This window comes from Protopterus annectens, chromosome 17.part0 (assembly GCF_019279795.1).
Source record: "Protopterus annectens isolate FY-2018-M chromosome 17.part0, PAN1.0, whole genome shotgun sequence".
Lineage (NCBI taxonomy): Eukaryota > Metazoa > Chordata > Ceratodontiformes > Protopteridae > Protopterus > Protopterus annectens.
The window spans coordinates 288,648,267-288,670,766 of NC_056751.1; the positions used below are offsets into that span (position 1 = coordinate 288,648,267).

A 22,500-nucleotide genomic window follows, 5' to 3' on the forward strand; every position below is an offset into this window, starting at 1 on the left:
CACACACACACACACACACACACACACACACACACACACACACACACACACACACACACACCATGATGGGCATAGATACTAATTGAATGCATGTTGGAAATTATTGACCAGTATATCTGATATCTTTTTGAATAAACTAATCGACTCTTTACTACTTTATACAACTTTGAAGAAATTAAAGTATGAGCTTCTCAATGTGTTGGCTGTACTTTGCTTGGGTGTCAATAACTTCCAAAAGTAATAGCCAGATTTATTACTGAGATTTAGAAGTTAACTGAGTGGACATGAGTATTTGTGAAGCACATGATTTCATTTTATTGAGGGTAACATTTATTTATTTACTTATTTACCAGGAAATTACAACTGGACACAGGTCCTTTTTTAACGGAGGCTCGGGGAGAATAGCTCCAGAGAACAATAAATGAGCAGCAGAGTACATGAAGAACAATTGAATATACATACAATAGCAAATAATACATACTGCAGCAAACATTAGGTATACATATAATATGAAACATAGTAATGAACAGATATACCAATATCTAGCTAGAGGCTAGGAATAAAGGTAGGCTGTATATACAGATAGTACTAAGCTCAGACGGATACTGTTCTAAACTCATATATCTATATGTTATATACAAATATTGCACTAAACTCAAACAGATATAAAGCAGAATGTGGAAATAGTGAAAATGTGGAAATAGCGAAGTGGTTAGAGCATTTGCCTTGCAAGTAGTTGTTCCCGGTTCGATCCCCAGTAAAGCCAACTAGCATTTATAGGCCCTATCTATGAACCTATATGTCAAGCAGAGTTTCTCATTAACAGTCTTCAAGAAAAATCTTGATGAGTGGATGTGAAATAGAAAATTCACCCCATGGATCACTTTTGTGGCCCTGCTTGACAGGGGCACAGGAAAATAACTTTCTTGGGTGGTGAAAGCCAGGGAACCTTGTTGGCTTGGCTTACATAGGTCATTGGGCTGATAGCCTAGTACCTACCTATGAACTAGATGCTCCACATGAAGGTGGAACAAGCTAGAAGGGCTAATGGAATGAAGGGGAAGATAGAGGAGTAAGAGCGGGGACTGAGTGAATAGTATATGTGGTAGTGAGAGGAAGTTAGGTGTAAGTCAGCTGGATATGTATTTGGAGTTGAGATGAAGTGAGGTAGTTAAGCATGTTGTAACAGGTCTGCAAGATTGAGTGAGGAGGGAAAGGGAGGGTAAAGGCTGAGCCAGAGCCTACAGAGGATGGAATGCAATGATCAGATGGTGTGAGGCATGGTGGCTAGGGGAGGAGATGTAAAAGGAGGGTTACTATTCGGGATTGGTGCATAGGCATAACCAGAGACTTTTTAAGTGAGATTTTAGTGCAGTCTTGAAGTGATTGCAAGAAGGTAGGGTGGTTATGGGGGGGGGGGATTGTTCCATAATCTGGATATGACGCAGGAGAATAGTGCTTCTCCTGCTAAATTCTTGGGTTTGGTCACTAGAAGTAGATTTTTGCTTCTGGAGTGTAGTGGTCTAGTAGAGCAGTAGGGCTGGAGAAGATTTTGAAGGGATGGGACTTTAAGAGGATAGTTTACTAACTTGTGGGTGAGAGAGAGTTGATTCAGGTGGAGAAATTGAGGGAGTTCAAGCCAGTCAAGTTCTCCAAGGGAGATACAGTGGTGGCTGCTTTAGATGCACCAGTGGCAAACTTAGCAATTTTGTTGTAGCAAGCCATACCTCTCAACTGTACCTCATTACGAGGAATGTACCTCATTTGGGTTCTTAAAAAGTTCATGTTCCTTGAAGTTCCACATTGAAAGAGTTTGTCACACATTCAGTGTTAGGAATTTTTTTAAGTGAAATCCATGGTAAATTGAAATTAATCGTATTAATTCATTAAAATATTTTCTTTATAAGTACAACCAGCATATTGTGACCATCCTATGACGTTCCTAGTTGTAGTTGTTAGTAAGCCATTCGTATGTGTTCCACATTTTGTCCATTTGTTCCACATTATGAGGGCTAGTGTTCCTCATTTTGGAGATGGTGGGTTGAGAGCTATGTAGCAAGCATAAAGCTTGTTTAGGTCTGTTTGCCTAAGGTAGGTAAGTATGGTAAAGTGGAGGTTAGGTGGGAATTGGCAGCAGAAATCCTGGCTGTCTTGGTGAGGAATTGTTTGTTTCTGTACAATGAACCTATTTTTTTGTGAACCTTTTTTATGGTTAGAGAAATGTGAGTGTCAAATCTGAGATTTTTATCAATCTCAACACCAAGTAGTTTGGTGTGTTCTGTTGAGGAGATGACGGTATTGTTTTTGGCTAGAATACTAAAGTGGGGGATAATAGGGTTAGATTTAGTGAGTTAGAAGATAAGGAGTTTAGTCTTGCTCGAGTTGAGTAATACGTGTGCATTAGACAGTCAGCTTTCTACAGATGAAAAGGCTTCCTGTGTGATCTTGTGAAGTTCAGGTATAGCTGGGGCTGAGCAGATGAGGGTGGACTCATGTGCATACTGTATAAGAGAAGCATATTTGGTGGCTGTGTATAGATCACTGGTGAAGAGAGAGAATAGTAGGGGACCAAGGTTGGAGCCTTGGGGAAAACTAAGTGTTACAGGAAGTCGAGGAGATAGGTCATTATGCCACACAACTGATTGTTGGTGGCCAGTTAGATACCTGTGAGACCAATCAGTAGCTGACTGGGAAAAGGATAGATTAGTGAGAACAGAGATTAGTAGTTTGTGTGAGACCATGTTAAAAGCCTTGGATAGATCCAGAAATATAGCAGAGGAGAACAGGCCATTATTTTTATGATGAAGGACAGCGCTAGTGAAAGAGAGCCAGGTGGTAGTAGTAGTGATGTGGTATGGCCTGAAACCATGCTGGGTACTGGAGAGGAGGTTATTAGCTAAGAGGTAATCCAAGACTTGAGAATGGATTTCTCAGGTATCTTGGAAAGTGTTAAAAGTGGAAAATTAAAGGGGCCAGTTCATAGTTTACTTCTTTTCAGAATTTATACTCATGTATATATTTGCTGATGGAATAAAAATGAATTGGATGCAAAAAAAGACGCATATTTAGTGAATGAAGATTTTACTGTGCACTACAAACAAGGTTTAATGTATGGATAATCACTTTCCTGTGAATTAATATAGTAGTATAATTAGAGAAAGATAATTATGACCAAAGAAAACATACGCATTGAAACACATGGAGAGAATGATATGTGATGGGATGGTTTCAAAGCATTTAAAAGTGCATAGTAGAACTATAGTTATAAAAGTTGAGATACTCCAAGGCAGTAGACGTGAAAAAGGAAGATACTTATCTTCTAGCATCTTCAGGTCAAGAAAGCACATATGGAATATTGTGTAACATTCTCAAGATTACTGCTAATGCAGACATACAAAGAACTGATAGTGTTCCCGACAAGGATTACTGAAATGGGTATTGGTTGTGATACATGACAGTAGAAATGCATTGAAAGGGATAAATATTGAAAAGTCAGTGGGCTGTGATTGAAACTTTCTGCATATGTAAAAGAAGTATTAATCTTAATGTGGTGGAAAGAAAGGATCATGGATTTAAATTACAATGTTTTAAATGTTGCAATATATTACTAAAACAAGGATCAAAGAGCCTTCTAGAAGTTGGTATCATAAATAAATCTTGAGATTTAAAATCTCTATTTCCAGTCATGCATTCAGCAAGATATTAAGATTGTGCAATGACTTTCATAACATCACCAAAACGAAAGTGAATTTTGAATCCTAGCTGACTTCTGAAGAAAGGAGCCTTTTTGAGGCCTGCTGTAAAACTGTTTGCCAGAAGCAGCAGGTTTTTGTTTCTTGCGGCCATATGTTGGTTATTAAATGTAACTCCCATCATTGCCTTAGCTAGGGCTGGACAAAGAGGGTGGCTGCTGTGGGTGTAAGCTGTTTGGGGCATATTCAGTAGTTGGCAGAATGGTTTAAGTATAGTACTAACATGTATTTTAGAAGACAAGGGTGATAGTGTGACTTCTTAAATGAATGTATTTAGTAGCTTAGTATGTTAGTAACTCTACCGTGTTGGTTGCATATTTTTTGGTCCTCTCTAATAAGAAGGCTGTATAATTTCTCTTTGTTCTTTATTTTGTTTGGTACTCAATTTTGAGTTGAGGGAGGTGCCAGTCTGGACACTGTACAAAGCACAAGATGAACTAGTTACAGCTTTGCACCCCACTGAGGATGCTAGGCCTTGAACAGGATATCAGACCTACTGGTCAATAATTTCCATCATGCATTCAATTACTATATATGCCCATAACTGTGTGCATGTGCATATGTGTGTGTGTGTGTGTGTGTGTGTGTGTGTATATACATATGTACTTATATATACTTATCCACACCCCCACCAGGGGCAGCAATATCCTAGACCTGGTTATTACCATCATGGGCAATTAGTGCTCCACACCAGAGGTCAATTCCTCGTTGGTCAGATCAGACCACAAGCTAATCACCGTAGACATCCACATCTCTCCCCCACCCCCCATTAGGGAAACCATCGTAAAAAATTTCTCCAAAGCCAACAAAGAAACTTCACGCTTCTTAAGACAGAAGTGGCAAACTTCACGACACCCATGCTGACGGACAATAGAGGTATGACTGCTAAATCCTACACAAATGCACTTTATAAGCACTTACACTAGTGCATGGATCGTGCAATCCCTAACAGAACCAAGATGCTATCCTCCAAAAAAAGGAAGCCAATCTGGTGGTCACCTGCCATAAACAAACTCTACAACAGAAGAAAGAAACTGTTGCAAAAAAGAGTAAAATCCCATGATTAGAGAAACTCCCTGGTCAGCCTCAGTAAGAAGCTGAGATCCCTCATAAAATCCTCCAAAGCTAGTTACGAAAACAAAATCGCCACTGACTCTAAAGACAACCACAAAACATTCTATAGCTATGTCAAGACTCTCAATGGCAACACTCAGATCTGCTGTGAGTTACAGCACAATGGTACTAAATATACAGAACCAACTGATATTGCCAACATCCTGGCAGATAGGTTCAGTGCTAACTTTACCCCTCTCTCACCCCCTAGATATGTTCCATGGCCTTGCAGACCAGGCTCATCAGGCTAATGGGCTGGTAGTTCCCGGGGTCCGTCGTGGCCCATCCTTGGGGTGAATATGGACACACCTCCACCTTTAGTGCTTTGTTCCGGGTTAGGTGGCTGAAAGGTGTGGTATGAATTATAGCCTGGTAATGCAGGGGTGCTCTCTGGAGCTTTGAACCAGGTCTCTGTAACTGCACAGATGCTGATGTTCTCCATTTTAAGGAGTGCCTCAAGTGAGTGCATTTTGAGGTTTAGACTTCTAGCATGGAGTAGCATTACCCTCAGATTTTGCTTGCTTGTACCTGTTACGGTGGTGGTGAATTTGTCATTTGAACCTTGCCTAAAAAGGCACTATAGGGGTAGCAAAAGCCTTAGCCAGTATCCGGAATCCCAGGGGCAATAGGTGCAGGCCATCTCTGGCAAAGCATCGTGGTCTGTTGATCATGTCATCCCAGGCAGACAAATACTGGATCCCCTTAGAATGACACCAGAAGCTTAGCCAATTGTTGAAGTCAATCATTTTGTCCTTGTACTGTGGCATCATTCTGGGTGATGAGAGGATGTTACTCAGGGCCAGGGTCATACCTGCCTGGGCTACAAGATCGGAGAGCTCCTCCATGTCTCTTTTCATGTAGTCCAGGGAGGTACATCTCAGGTCATTCACACCAACATGGACAATGACAGTGACATACTTATACTTGTTGTAGAGTGACCTGAGTGCATGGGTAATGTGGCGGATCCTGGAACCTGACAGGCAGCTGACAGTAACTTTCTCCTTGTTTAGCCTGGTAAGTGGAACATCAGTGTGCCTGACTATAGAGTCACCTATGACTAGAGTGTTGGGTACGTTGTTATGCTTTATGGGCTGTGGTTGAGTGGCACACTGAGTTTGTGGGCTATGTGTCATTTGGGCTGTGCTGGGGGTGGAGTTTGCTTGGAGGTCCCTGATGCTTGGGCAGGTTTTTATTGAGAGTCTCCATGAATGTAGGTGTGTGTTTTGTGTTTCTATGTGTGTGTTTTAGTGGTGTAGGTATTGAGGGACTGTGTGATGAGTGTGGTGCGGTGCAAGTGTTTACCTTCTTCTCTTGACTGTCTAGTCCAGTCTTGGGTGAAAAGAGCTTTGCTTCCAGTTTGGCTATATAAGTGCATCTCTCACAGGTTGTAGTGTTGGGTGGTAGGAGGAGAGGGTTGTCTGTGTACATGAGGCAATTGCTGCATTGCCCCAAGATGCCCAGATTCATCAGGTAGACAGGAGAAATCACCGGGAGCTGACCCTTAGACATGCCTGGATAGGTGCTTATTTATTAAGTACTAAAAATTGCTTTCCTCTAGACAAGTGAGGAAAGTTGAGTGCTGTAGTAATTTGCTGCTTATTTAGTGCTTACAACGAGTTCTGAACAAGTGCTGAGTTCAAAGAAACAGATTTGAGTGTTGAATCTAGAAAACTGGCTAGTTCTAAGAAACAAAATTAAGCTTGAAGGCTTTCCTCCAACACAGAAAGGCTTGGGGACTCAGAAGCCTACAAACAGTCTAGACCACTTACAGGAAAGGCAGGAAACAAGCTTAATTTTTTTTCTTTCCCAGATGCTCTCTTTGTACACAGTAGGAGTGCCTAAAATCAGAATATGATCTCACTGCACTCAGTTGAGTGAGCAAATGAGATGGGCCCAGAAGGAGTATCCAAACACAAATTTATAAGAGGGGCGGGCAGTTTCAAAGCCACCAAGATTAACACCAAAACAGAGTCAAAACTTCCAGTTCAGTTAATATTCAATGCAACACAAATAAATCAATTAAAATGCTGTATTATTTGAAAAAAGTACATATAAAAGGTACTTAAATTCTCTTATATGTCCAGCTGAATACAGCTAGATCTTAGCTGGTCAAAGCTGTTTTAAGCAGAAAATATTCCTAAATGTACCACTTAAATAGGCAGTGACAGGATATCAATGAATGAGACTACCCCCGCCTGCAATTACTAACAGGCAATAAAGATCTAGCAAGCACTAACTGACAAAACAGAGTCAAAACTTCCAGTTCAGTTAATATTCAATGCAACACAAATAAATCAATTAAATACTGTATTATTTTAAAAAAGTGCAGATAAAAAGTACTTAAATTCTCTTATACATCTAGTTGAATACAGCTAGATCTTAGCCGGCCAAAGCTGAGGTTTTAAGCTTCTAAGTTCTAAGGTTTCATTACAGTATACCTCTTAATTTGACTCCACAGCTTTAGCTGCTTGAAAACATAGCATTGTAGCCAAATGTATTTTACAGCTACTGAAAAAAAATATATTTTTCTTGTGAAATATACAGATTTTTTTTGAAGTATTGACAACTATGTAAAGATGTATTTTATTGTTATTTTATTCAACATATAAAAGTTCACCATAGGACCCACAATGAAAGTGGAGTATAATGCAAAATGTCAGACTGTGTCATTAACAGCTTTATGTTTGAAAGACTCTGTCTCCCTTTGAAATTACATCACAATTCTTTCAGGTAATAACAACAGAATATTGAGCTACAACACACACACAAGAATGCAGTATTAATTTCAGACCTTCCAGTGCAGTACTCTTTTGAATTTGGCTCCACAGCTTGAGTCATATGAACGCATGACATTATAGCCATAGCATATTTTGACATATAACATGAGCATTAGCTTTACTTTGTCTTTTGTGCAGAAGTAAAAAAAAAATGTGGAAACTAAGCAAAATACTAGACTCAGTCAACAAAAGCCCTTTAAAACACTAGATTTACTAGTGACATATAAGGAGACATATGCCAGTTCACAGTAAAAATGTTAGGGAGTTATAAGATACTCACTTACAAAATGCTCAAATACTATCCTAATGGAACAAGTGCATTATGAGCTTGTACATTATCATTAACTGGGAAAATAAGCAAATTAATATAATGGGATGTTTCTCTTTAACATATATTATTCCATCAACAAACCATACTAACAATCATTCTGAAGTGATCCTATAATAGCCATTTGTTTCTGCACATCACCTACCACCCAAATGATAACTTTATTGTGAATACTTTTGATGTCTCATTGAGAAAAATATGAAAACATAATGGCCACAGTGATATATGTGAAATTGCTGCTGTTGCTAGGCACATACATTTCCTCCCAAGAAGCCAGAATGTTTTTTATTCAGCAGTAATATAGCAAACCTTTACTTTCATGAGCAGTATGCCTTCTCATCCCTACCCTAAAAGACATACACCGTCTGTATATACCTCTAATGTTTAATTGTTTGGAAAGTGAAAGTAAAAATGACAACATTAATATAGTTCATCCTCCTTTAATGTTTGATTGTGAAGACAATGAAAGAAATGATGACATCATTCATTTATTTCAACCTCTCAGTCTTGGACACTGATATATATGAAGCTACTCACATCAGTGATTGTTTTGCATGAATCATGCAGATGCCATTTGCTTTCATACACAGCCTGTTACTAAAACAAGACAGCCATTTTCTGTGCACATTTCTGTTGTGTTATTGAGAAGAAATTGAAAGACATAGTGGCCTAAGTAATTAATTCCAACTTGTTTATATACATATTCACTGTCATAGCATAGCCACATTATGTAACTATCCTGTATTTTTGCACATATCTTGCCTTTTTATATTTCCCTAAAAGATAGCCACCTTATGCATTACTAACTGATGGTAGGAGATGATGCAAGTGAAAGAAAAAATTATCATATTATTGTATTTCAACTTATTGGTCTCAGATAGTATACACTTTTCCTACAAAGCGAGAGCAATGATCACTTTATTTTGACCACCCTAACTGTCCTTTGTTTTTATTCACTTACTATCCCCTCCAAATAGACAGCAACCTCTGAAAATCATCTTTGGTGTGTGATTGCAAAAGTGGTGAAATAACAGCCATAGTAATGTATTTCTAGTTGCTGTGGCTATTACTGTTGTAGGGCTTACCATCTCCATAAAAATTAAATATGAAAATGAATAAGCACAAGTACACTGTGCTGTGGGCAGTGATACCACTGCCCACATATCTGTCTGGTCTCCTGCCAAAAAATAAAATGAAAGAACAAATGATTATAGCAGTGTATTTCATCTTGGACCTTGCAGACACTATCTTCTGTCTTCAATCACCACCTAGCCACAACAATTATCACTTTTCTGTGAACATATTAGCTGCCCATTGCTTACATCCACTGACTGCTCCACTCCCCCAAACAGATGATGATCTGATGATCACCAGAAATCAAAAAGTAGTAAAAATTCGTCATTATAATATATTTCCAATTACTGCCACAGGGCTCAACTTTCTGTTAGAGGGCTCCTTCCACATCAATCATGGTAAAAGTAAACAATATAAAGAGCAAAAACCAATCTGTTTTCCACTGTGGGTAGTGTGTATTGTTACCACTGCCACAGGTCTTTCTGATTTCCTGCAAGAAGCTAAAAGAAAACCCCTACCTGTAAGAAAAAAAAAACAACACATCTGTATTTCCAAGTAGTTTCTAATCATACAACTAGAGATTGCTAGGAAACTAATACTTTTAAGAGCAACTGGTCACATGTGGTTATAATGAATAATAACATGACATGGATTAGCTTCCCATATGCTGTTGCTGTATGCATGAGATAGATGTGAGAATTCATGTAAATAAATAGCATGACCTTTCACTTCTGGCTTAAAATTCCTATTGAGTTTAAGGGGCGGGGGTGTGGTTATTATTTGGCTAGAACAGCTATGATACTAACCAAATAATTATCTTACAGATGTGATGCAAAAGACATTTTTTTTTCTTATTTCAAAACAGTTTCATACTAGTTTTAAAATAAGAAAAAAGTCACTAAGAATGAGCCAACCTGACTTCCAAACCAGTGGATCAACCATGGAGTGCAGAGTTAACATGTAATTCATAGTTAAGATATTAAAAGTGACTCTACTATTCCAGGAAAATATGCATAACAAATTTAAGTTCTCCTGGAGTCTGTGCTGTTCATGCACACTTGTAACATTGGCAACTATCTTGGCATGATCTGCAAATTGCACTGTCCACAGCTTGTCATTTACTGGGAAGGTAGCTATAAATATATTGAAGAAAAATGCCCCCAGTAAGAAGTCCCAGGAAACACCTCAGTTAACTACCTTATCTGGAAATTACTTATATACTCCAACAATGCTTTTCTTGTTCAGTACCACTTTCATTTTCATTTTACAACACAAGGACTTTCCTTTAGAGTTGGTAACACCAGTAGTATATCTCAGTGTTGCAGTGTCAAAGAACTTTGCCAGATCCAGATGAATACTGTCTGCAGCCAGGACTGCACCAATTACATCTGTGAAGCTGTTATGAAAATACAAGTTTGAAAAATAAGAATGTTCTCTTATGAGTCCACGTTGAGATAAAACAACTATTTCCTTAACTGAAGATAATGAGGTTGGAAACAGTCATAACGAACCCCCCCCCACAAAGCATTTACCTGTAATGCTCACTAAAGTAATGGTGTTATACATTTCTGCTTTGTCTTTATTGTCACTTTTATGACTTTCTCTATAGATAGATAGATAGATAGATATAAAATAATAGTAGGTTTGCATTGCTCGAGAACATAGCCCTTTTCCAGAACAAAGGTGTCTGTGCTTTTTTTTAAGTCTGTGACCTAGTTCTAGAAAAAGCCAATCAGATCATCAGGTTCATCTGATTAAATTAAATTCTTCTGTTACCATGTCTTTTGTGAATATTAGGCAGGAAACTCTCTTGCTTAGTTGTAACATGTATGGAGAAATATCATTCTTTGTGAATACTTAAAAGACATTATTTCTAAATATCTTTGCTGATTCATCATAGTCGTGGATTATATTGCATTTTTCAGAAAAAATTTATGTTGCCTGGGAAGTTAGAATGAGATGGACTCAGTTTTTTAAAATTCTTTTTTTTTTGTTATTTTTGGTCAGAATTGCACTTTGTGTTTTTCTCCCCTTCCATTTGAGTGTTGATTTTACCCTTTTATGTCTATTCAAGTTTCCTTAATAGCGTATTTTTATGTATTGCTCATGTATGTTTGTTCTTGTTTCCTAGTCTTTTCAGTGAATTAGTCCACAGTGCTGACTGTTTCTGAATAGCATTCACTATTTCACACAAAGAAACATACTGATTAATAGTCAAGCCTAATTTCTTATTTCTTATTAAAAGTGTCTGTCCATCTTTGCTTAATAGTAGTCCTAGTCATAACAGGCATAAATTCCTCCTGTGTTACTTTTTGGTTCTGTGCCTGTAGAAAATTTAAACTTCTTGACAGACACATTAATGTCCAAACTAATACTAAAATAGACAGAAGGTCTTGCTTTTCTGAGAGGTCCATAACCATATGCCTTGGACTAATCCAAGCAAAATCAAATATATTAAACCTTGATTGGGAGACTATGCTATCTATTTGTAATCATTTCTTAAGCTGCTTTGTACATTTTTGTGAAATAATTTGCTATAGCATCATTTTACCCTCTCTGTTTTGAGGGCATTTAAATTAATCACAGCAATGGCTCATCTTCTTTTAAAACACATTGCTAATTCATTAGCAAGTTTGCTGTTCTCTAAATATATACATTTTTGGGACAGACAAAGTGCCACACTATCCTAGTTATAAGCTGACCAAACAGTGATGTCCCAGTAATCTCACAGTGCTGTCTAGTAACTATTAATTAATTAATAAATAGAACTGCCCCCTATATAGATACACACACACACACACACACACACACACACACACACACACACACACACACACACACACACACACACACACACACACACACACACACACACACACACACACACACACACACACACACACACATACACACACCTACAACTGTGTCTCTCTACATGTGATGCCCATTATAATCAGGGCGGTGCAGTGGTAAATTTGTTGAAATATAGCAGGTCTCTGTGACTACTTGCATGTCAAAGTCATGATCCTCTTATCCAACATAACACTCTTTGTTATTCAAATTTTTTTTGTACAACAGAGCTGTTATCTTACAGTTGGCTGACTGTGTAATGACCTAGTTGTAAATAAAAATGTCTTCCCTAACTTTGCAAGGTACCAAGCAATTTGTTTCCTGTTTGTCCTAGATGACTCTATAAATTTTATATAGATCTACTCCAAGTAAGTATAAGCCCTCATAGATAGGTTAAACAGATAGAAAATACATTTTGTCATTCATAGGTAATAACTTTATTTCATTTGGTGTCTGTGACTTGTATACACTGTTTTATTGTCTGAAATTTGCATATACTGTCATTAACTAGCTGTGTAAAATATTCAATATGGATAAAGAGATTTGTGGTTATTATTCTGCACATCATAATCTGCAGTTTTTTAATATTTGTATTGAAATGTTATATGCATGAACTAACACTAACAAAACAAAATAAATAATCACTTACACAATGTTTGTAGTGATGTGTATGAGCTATAGCATTTGGAAAGGGCTACGATGGTATCTGGAATTCTGACATTTTGTAAGTCATCTTTAGATGAACTGACACATTGGATAAGCATAGTTTGCCTATATATATATATATATATATATATATATATATATATATATATATATATATGTATATGGATCTACTTCAGTAGATCGAACATATTACAAGTTCGAACCACATATGGCTGAGACCATATGTTCAAACTTGTAATAGTTCGAACACTGAAGTAAAAAAAGAAAAAAACAATAAAAAACAAAATTAAATGTCTGTAGCAGGGAGGCTATGCCCCCTGCACCCCCCACCCCCCCTACTTAAATATACCAACTCCGAGATCGCACTACATTGCGGAAACGTATTTATTTCATTTTAGAATGGAAGTATGCCATTTGTTTGACCTCATCTCATAAAATGCAACACTTGTACAGTCCTATTCTACCCAGAAAGCTGAATCTAAAGTCACTTTGAAAAATAACGAACCAGATAAACGAAAGGCCACCAACCGGAGAAAAAATGTATTTATTGAACAAATTGTAGACACACACTTATAGTTCAAATAATTTAACAAATTACACAAAACAAATAAATATATAAGCGCTTTCGTTTAAAAGTTTTAAACTTCCTCAGACAATTATATTCAATGACATCACTTCCTTATATAACCTTCTTCTAATTCAAAAAAAGCGCGCCCAAAAACTAAAAAGAGATTGGGCATGCTCAGTTGCCAGCTGACTTTTTTTAAATTTACATGGAGTATTGAGAGTGATAATATAAATTATTTAGATATTAATTTAATTAAAGACTATGAACATAAAACTTACATTTCATCTATTTATAGGAAAAAACATATTCTAATGGCTTCCTTCATTACACTAGTGCACATCCAGACCATCAGAAAAAATCTGTAATTAAGGGGCAGCTCGTAAGAGCAGCCCGAATGATAACTAGATTTTCATACTTTATAATAGAATGTGATCATTTAAGAATGATGTTTATTAATAAAGAATATCCTATATGTTTAGTGGATAAATTGATTTCTGAAGTAATACAAAAAAGAAAAAATGGGTATTTTATGACAATTTTAAAAATAAAAACTGAATTAGTTATTGGCAATGATGGTGAAGGATGCGTTAAAAGTGTAAACTCCACTAGAGAGAAGAATAATTTCGAAAATTTTAGCTTTAGTAATAATATAAATTGGGAAAATGGTTCATATAATGAATTCTCTAAAGCATTAGTAATTACTTTTATACAAGATTGCCAATTGGTAAAAGATGTATTTATAAAGAATTGGGAAATCATAATGGATGATCCACAATGTAAAAAATGTATTAATCAATTCCCAAAAATTGTGTATAGAAAAGGTAAATGTTTTAAAGAACTTCTTAGAGCTAATAATAATAAAAGAAAAAAAGAAATGAATAAAACTGGAACTTATAAGTGCGGCACATGTAAATGGTGTCATAAAATTCAAGGAGGGGAAAATTTATTCATAAGGAATAAAAAGTATTATATAAAAAAGAAATTTAATTGTAAATCAAAAGGAGTTGTATATCTAGCTTTGTGTGATTCCTGTATCTCCTTTTATATAGGTAAAACAGAAAGAGCATTGTCACAAAGAATTTATGAACATGAGTATGCAATAAAGAAAATGAAGATGAATAATGCATTAGCAAAGCATATTAGTGAATATAATAACCATAATTTTTTTTATATGGCTTTGGACCAGGTAGAAATTAAAGATAAAACTCAGTGAAACTTAATTTTAGAAGAAAAAGAATTGTTATGGCAAATAAAATTACAAGCTGATTCTTGGCCAGGCTTAAATGAGAGAAGTTCTATAGTACCAATTCTAAAATTAAAAGCTTTAGATCGAAATAAAATCAAGGATTAATATGTAAATATTTAAACTTAAGTTTATGTATTTAAATAAAGGAAGCCATTAGTTTTTTATTTTATTTTACTCTATTTTTATGTTATTTTATATTAATAAATACATTTTTTTTAATTTATTATTCATTATTTTAATCATAATACATTCATATAATTAATTTAATTATAAATCTATCCCTAAAAAACTTTTTATTTGGGATGTTAAGTTAATTAATTTTAAGAGGATTAATATGAATAATACATTTTAATTATTTATATTTAAAGTTTTAGCTCGATTTTTATACAATAATTAAATTAATTCCATTTAATGTTGTTAGTTATCATATTCATTTAAAGTTAAATTAGTTAATTTTTAATAGTTAAATATTATTATGTTCATGAGATAAATAATTCTATATATATTTAATGTAATTTATGGCTTTTGTAGCTCATATATTTTAAACACCCATTTGCTGGCAACTGAGCATGCCCAATCTCTTTTTAGTTTTTGGGAGCGCTTTTTTTGAATTATATATTAAGAAGTGATGTTATTGAATATAATTGTCTGAGGAAGTTTAAAACTTTTAAACGAAAGCGCTTACATATTTATTTGTTTTGTGTAGTTTGTTAAATTATTTTAACTATAAGTGTGTGTCTACGATTCGTTCAATAAATACATTTTTTCTCCGGTTGGTGGCCTTTCATTTATCTGGTTCATTGGTTTGCTGTCGTTTGTGGAATATGTCACTTTGAAAAATACCTTTTGTGCAGAAATTGAAGCTGTAAAGTATTTTAATGTAAGAAAGTGTGTTATTTGATAATTATTTTGTAAGTTTGGAATATAAAGACAGAAAGTTGCTAGTTATGAATGTAAATTTAATTTGGTAATAGGAGACTGTTACTATTGACATTTTTAAAATACTTTTACCTGCAACTCACAAATTGTAGTCATTTCTTGAGAAAGCCTTATGACTGTGATGGCATCCATTGTTCATATCCAACTGAGATACAAATGTCTTCTATTTCTTCTCATGAGGTAGAATCAGAAAAAAAGAATGCAGTGAACTTTTGGGAAAATAACATGAACATGAAAATTATGAACCTGTATTGCATTTCATGAATATACCCTCTTAACTTACCCAGCGGTCATCAACTGGTACAAAATTTAAAGCAGAGGTTACAAATGTGGAAGTGGTTTTCAAATTTTCTTCATTTTTTCAGTTTAAGGTTCAGCCTTGATAGTACATTTATATCTTCAGCGTGTGATCATCTTCTATTCCATACCATGCATTTGTCAATACTTCTGGACTTAGGTTATAAAAAGAACAAATTATCCAAATTAGCCTTTGAGGGGGACCAATACAACTGAAACACAGAAGTGATTTGAGTCTACATTTTACTCTTACAAATGCATCCCATGTATCACTGATAACATCTGATATTTTGTCCCAAAACTGGAAATATTGCATTTTGTTTAGAGTACTGTGTGATGTTCTGGAAGATGATGCTGTACTGCATGATATACTGGACGTTGACTCCTTCTCTTCAGAATGCTCTACTGCATGATATACTGGACGTTGATTCCTTCTCTTCAGAATGCTCTACTGCATGATATACTGGACGTTGACTCCTTCTCTTCAGAATGCTGTACTGCATGATATACTGGAAGTTGATTCCTTCTCTTCAGAATGCTGTACTGCATGATATACTGGACGTTGCCTCCTTCTCTTCAGAATGCTCTACTGCATGATATACTGGACGTTGATTCCTTCTCTTCAGAATGCTGTACTGCATGATATACTGGAAGTTGATTCCTTCTCTTCAGAATGCTCTACTGCATGATATACTGGACGTTGCCTCCTTCTCTTCAGAATGCTCTACTGCATGATATACTGGACGTTGATTCCTTCTCTTCAGAATGCTGTACTGCATGATATACTGGACGTTGACTCCTTCTCTTCAGAATGCTGTATTGCATGATATACTGGACGTTGCCTCCTTCTCTTCAGAATGCTGTACTGCATGATATACTGGACGTTGACTCCTTCTCTTCAGAATGCTGTACTGCATGATATACTGGACGTTGATTCCTTCTCTTCAGAATGCTCTACTGCATGATATACTGGACATTAATTCCTTCTCTTCAGAATGCTGTACTGCATGATATACTGGACGTTGATTCCTTCTCTTCAGAATGCTGTACTGCATGATATACTGGACGTTGACTCCTTCTCTTCAGAATGCTGTACTGCATGATATACTGGACGTTGATTCCTTCTCTTCAGAATGCTGTACTGCATGATATACTGGACATTGATTCCTTCTCTTCAGAATGCTGTACTGCATGATATACTGGACGTTGACTCCTTCTCCTCAGAATGCTGTACTGCATGATATACTGGAAGTTGATTCCTTCTCTTCAGAATGCTCTACTGCATGATATACTGGACGTTGCCTCCTTCTCTTCAGAATGCTCTACTGCATGATATACTGGACGTTGATTCCTTCTCTTCAGAATGCTGTACTGCATGATATACTGGAAGTTGATTCCTTCTCTTCAGAATGCTCTACTGCATGATATACTGGACGTTGACTCCTTCTCTTCAGAATGCTCTACTGCATGATATACTGGACGTTGACTCCTTCTCTTCAGAATGCTGTACTGCATGATATACTGGACGCTGATTCCTTCTCTTCAGAATGCTGTACTGCATGATATACTGGACGTTGATTCCTTCTCTTCAGAATGCTGTATTGCATGATATACTGGACGTTGATTCCTTCTCTTCAGAATGCTGTACTGCATGATATACTGGACGTTGATTCCTTCTCTTCGGAATGCTGTACTGCATGATATACTGGACGTTGATTCCTTCTCTTCAGAATGCTCTACTGCATGATATACTGGACATTGACTCCTTCTCTTCAGAATGCTCTACTGCATGATATACTGGACGTTGATTCCTTCTCTTCAGAATGCTGTACTGCATGATATACTGGACGTTGATTCCTTCTCTTCAGAATGCTGTACTGCATGATATACTGGACGTTGACTCCTTCTCTTCAGAATGCTGTACTGCATGATATACTGGACGTTGACTCCTTCTCTTCAGAATACTGTACTACATGACATACTGGACGTTGATTCCTTCTCTTCAGAATGCTGTACTGCATGATATACTGGGAGTTGACTCATTCTCTTCATGCAGAAGAGATGTCTTCTCCTCTTGAAAATAACTGTCATGTTCACTTGTGAAATCTATTTCTATTGGTAACTTGGTATTTCTGATTTCTAAAGATTGGGTTACAGGATCATAAATCAATATGGTGATATTTTGGTTAAAAATATTCACAATCACCAAAATTATGACAAAAGATGGTGACTGTAAATTTGCAACATTGGTTGTCTTCTGTATTTGGAACCCATAATCTAAAATGCATTGTTTCCTCCTTGAGATTGTGTCAGGGTGAGTTAGCATCCACCTTGTGTATGCACCACATGCTTATGTTAACTAAACATAATTTAGTAAAAACATTTTGTTCACTACAACAGCAATTTTTTAGTATGGGTGTCATACAATTATATGAAGATACATTATTTGAAGATGTGAAAGACATGACAAACTATTTAAATTTACAAAAGTGTTTCTCTTTCTGCAATTATTCCATGACCTGAATATAGAAAACATAGTTGAGAGGTATATGGGTTATAGTCCCCTGACTGTGTGTGTGTGTGTGTGTGTGTGTGTGTGTGTATCTGAAAGTGTGCATGTGAAATTGGGTGTGTCTGTGTCTGTAGTGTGCATCTGAAAGTGGATGTGTCTGTGTGGATTTTCCGCAGAAGATAATACCAGCTGAGTTCAAAGAATTAATCACAGCATTAAATTAAGATTGACATGTAAAGATTAGCCATGCATTATTAATATATACTATATGTTAATGCCTGCTAACCTTAATCTTAACCCTGTTTCTAGCCTTAAATTTGCAGTTTACCTTGAAAAGCCCTTTCTGTAACACTAGGTCTACACAAGATAGCTTGGATACTCACCACATACATAAAGACATGCATGCACGGTAATTCTATCTGCTTACCTAATCTTTACCCTAAGTCTAAAACACTGAGACCTAAACACATACTAAATCTGGCTTGATATATTTTTTTGAGTTATAAACATTAACTGAATCATAAACAAATAATGAAAATATTGATTACTGATGTTTTTATTAAGACTTTTTATGGTTTTGACTTCATGATATAGGTGAGTTACTCTTGGCATCCTAAATGCATGGAATTAAGTACCCACAGACAGAAATGGCAATCACTGATTTCAGCCAAAGTGGCTTCCATTTATTTCCTGTGGTATGCATGAAATATTGCTGTCTATATACATTTAAATTAAACTGGGTGAAAAAAATTCTGTACTGGCAGCTCTAACCTTTTTTTTATAAATAGTTATGTATAACTCTACCACCAATAATATGATTCAATTTCAATGAGGTGTAGTACTACTTGGCAGATTGGTAATTTATACTGGTTTTCTTCAGAATATTAACATCTGGAACCTTGTTTTTGTTTAGGAATTGAATGTGTGGGTTTTAGAATTATCTTGTAATAGCACTTGATTTTAAAAATTCTGATCCTTAAGAAGGAGCCATAGTATTTTAACCATTGCATTCCACAAAGCATGTGTTCCAATTGCCTCCTGAAGGTGTTGAATATTTGGGTTTCTGGTTGCTTATTGTAGTGTGTGCTATCTAGATTACTTATTTTTTTTTATTATGGCTGCTATATGTACAACTGACCTATGTTAAATAAATAATGATTTCTGAAATTTTAAAAATGCTCACTGACAGCTGCAGGTTGCCTTGTTTAAATGAATGTAATCAGGTTTACTTTAAGGGTAAATATTTATATATATTTGGAATACAATGTATAGATTTAATTAAAATTATCCACTTTCTGGGGTTAGCAACTTAAAAGAAATCTCATTTAAACATGCAAAAATTAGACATCATAATATTTAATTTTCTTTCTCTACTCTTTGGTGTTGTCATTTTATTGGGAGTGTTATCTATGCACAGATAAACAAACAGATAAATACAAACGTTGAAATAGTATGGTGCTCCTTTTAAAACTGCTGGCATCTCTTGTTGTCATAGTGGTCTCATATCTGCCCCATACCCACGAACAGTATCCTAGGGATGCTTTCTTTTTGCCAGCATTGTCCATATGAGATATATAGGGTTGCTATCAGATAGTCGAACTTCAGCAAGTTTGAATCTCTTATGGTCGAGATCATAAGTTCGAATTTGCAGAAGTTTGCGTGTTTCAATGGAACAAACAGTTTATTTTGTTTTGTTTTCTTTTTTTGTTTTTTTATCCATAGTCAAAGTTTTTTAACTTCAAACTGGATGGTTCGAACATTCTGTGTTCGAAGTTGTTAAACTTCGACTATGTGATATAGACCCTATATATATATATATATATATATATATATATATATATATCTTTTATATATATATATATATATATATATATATATATATATATATATTTACATATCTATCTATATATATATATATATTTATAGATATATGATATTTGAGGGAATTCTTTGATAGAAAACAACAGCTAGCTCTTGCTGTAAATGGTGCTGTTTTTGAAGGAAGTCTCAAGATAGCAATCCCATCTGTCTCCAAAAACATGTCTGAATAGACTGATGTCATTACACAGTAACACAGACACATGAGTAAGATATAAATGTAAGGCCTTAGAAAAAACACTTTTTTTAAAAGATAACCAAACTGACTTCTGACAATGGCATAATGCAAGGGATTATGTCATGAATCATAACCTTCTTAGCCCTAATAAAATGACAACAAACATGATTCCTATGGTATTATCTGCAGTACTATGTTGTTGATCAATTAAGCAATAACTGATGACTGGTATATTGAAGATGTACCCTGGGTTGGCAAGATTTGATCATGAGGGTGAAGCCCAAATGATTAAACAAAGCCAACCATAGGTAAATCTTCAGTGTACCCACACCCATGAGTTATTTATTGCTATTATACAATGACATTATTTAAGAAAGAAATTACTTACTTTTCTTAAATAATGTCTTTGTATTACAGTGCCATGGTGTTCCTCTATGTTGTTCCCACATTTTTCCACTTTGTTGATGTACTGTGCATGCATATGGGGCTTACGTTCCCATGCTTAGACAGTATATCATTGCTTTGGAAAGCAAGCAAAGGAGAAATTGCTTTTTTTTGTTGGAAAAAAAAAACCTGTATAACCTGGACAGTTTAGAGGTATGAGAGAGACATGGCAAAAAAATACAAGGAAAATCAGGCATATTTCTTTAGTTTTGCAGAATGTACCTGATTTTCCTTGTATCTCCTCCACCCTCAGTATGCACTTCTCGATCCTTTAGCTCAAGAAATGTCGCAGAGCCTTAAATAAGGGGACAAAGGTCCCTATTGTAAATATTGCTCTTATAAATGTAGAAAGCTGCTAGAATAAAAGGATTTATTCTATCATGCATTGATTTGTCATTATTTAGTAGCGTCACTCCTCAGTGATTTGCTGGAAAACCACAAATTTTATGAGGAAAAAACCTAAAATATGAAGCAACATTTTGGATGCTTGAAATGTAGACTTCCAAAGCACAGGGACTGGACTTTTTTCTATTGGCATATTCTCAATTTACAATGGGTACCTTGGTTGGGCTGACCAATCAGAATGCAGTTTTTTGAATACTAACAAGCTATCATTGTGTAATTTAAATTAATCTCCTGCATCTCTATTTTTAACTGAGACTACAGCAGCTGAAAGTTGCATAGATAGTAAAAAAATCTTCATGGAGTAGTAACCTGACTTTATTACCTATAACAGAAATTATAATGAAGAAAACGTGAAGACATAAACAAGAAGGACATGCTTTAGTAACAGTAAAAGTACTGGATGATCAATTGAAAATGAAACAGTGTTGACCTAGCATAACATGACCTACTAGAATACCAAAGAAAAGAAGAATCATGTGACACATTAATCAAGGCAATGCTGACAATGTCAAACATGATGGAACACAAAAGAAGCCAGTATCTGTTAGCAATTTATTTTCAGATGACACAGATGGAAAAGTGCAGTAAAGATTTGAACAGCAGAGTTTGATGTCTTCCAGAGATAACATTACCAAAAAAGGATAGGGAGGTTTCAGGAGTGGATTGGAAAAGCAGCTGATAGCTGTTAATTGTATCTAACAACAGAAAACAAATTGCAGAGGATCATGAAGGCCATAAAACTGAAAATTAATAAAGAGGTAGGTTTTTATGAATGCCTCCAGTCTGAGTAGGAGACAGAAACATACGGTTAAAATTCAAAGCATAAGTGCCTGAATTACAGATTTGTGCAACAATTATATACATTCCTTAGAATGTAAATGTTTGCAAGATGAACTCTATAAGATATATCCTGTCTAGTTGAAAAATAGAATTCTGATAAAACAAAATAAAAAGAAAAATATACTATTTTGCTGTAAAACAGGACTCCTTAAAAGAAACAAGGAAAGGAAATAAGCTGTAATAGTTAGATGACCATTTCGATAACCTTAAAATAATTATCATTTATAATTAAGTAGGAATATTGTTCATCGACCCATTGCCTTTGCATCTATCCAACCTTCTAATTTTGTGTTGTGTTTCACAATATATTGTTGGTATCTGCTGTGAATAATCACATATCATTTATTCCCCACATGATTAAGCACCCCTAAAACATCTATGACCTCAGAAGGCTGTGACTGAAAACAGCAATACTCACAAGGCTGTAAAACACATACAACATTTTTTGTAGGAAGTTTTACAAACTCAGAGAAAAGGGCAGAAAGTGAATAAAATAACATAATAATCGTCTCCTCATAATTTCCATCTTCTCTGTCTGTAATTTTGATTAAACCAAGTTGTCAGCATTACATTCATGATGTTTTGAGCATCACTGAAGCAGAAGTTGACAAAAAGTCGGCTTCCCACAATGAT

General features: G+C 35.6%; 1 protein-coding gene across 3 annotated transcripts in view; it reads left to right on the plus strand.

Moving 5' to 3' along the window:
- WT1 (WT1 transcription factor) overlaps positions 1–22,500 on the plus strand; it is a 370,953-nt gene that overhangs the window by 50,644 nt on the left and 297,809 nt on the right. The gene's annotated exons all lie outside the window — the stretch shown is intronic.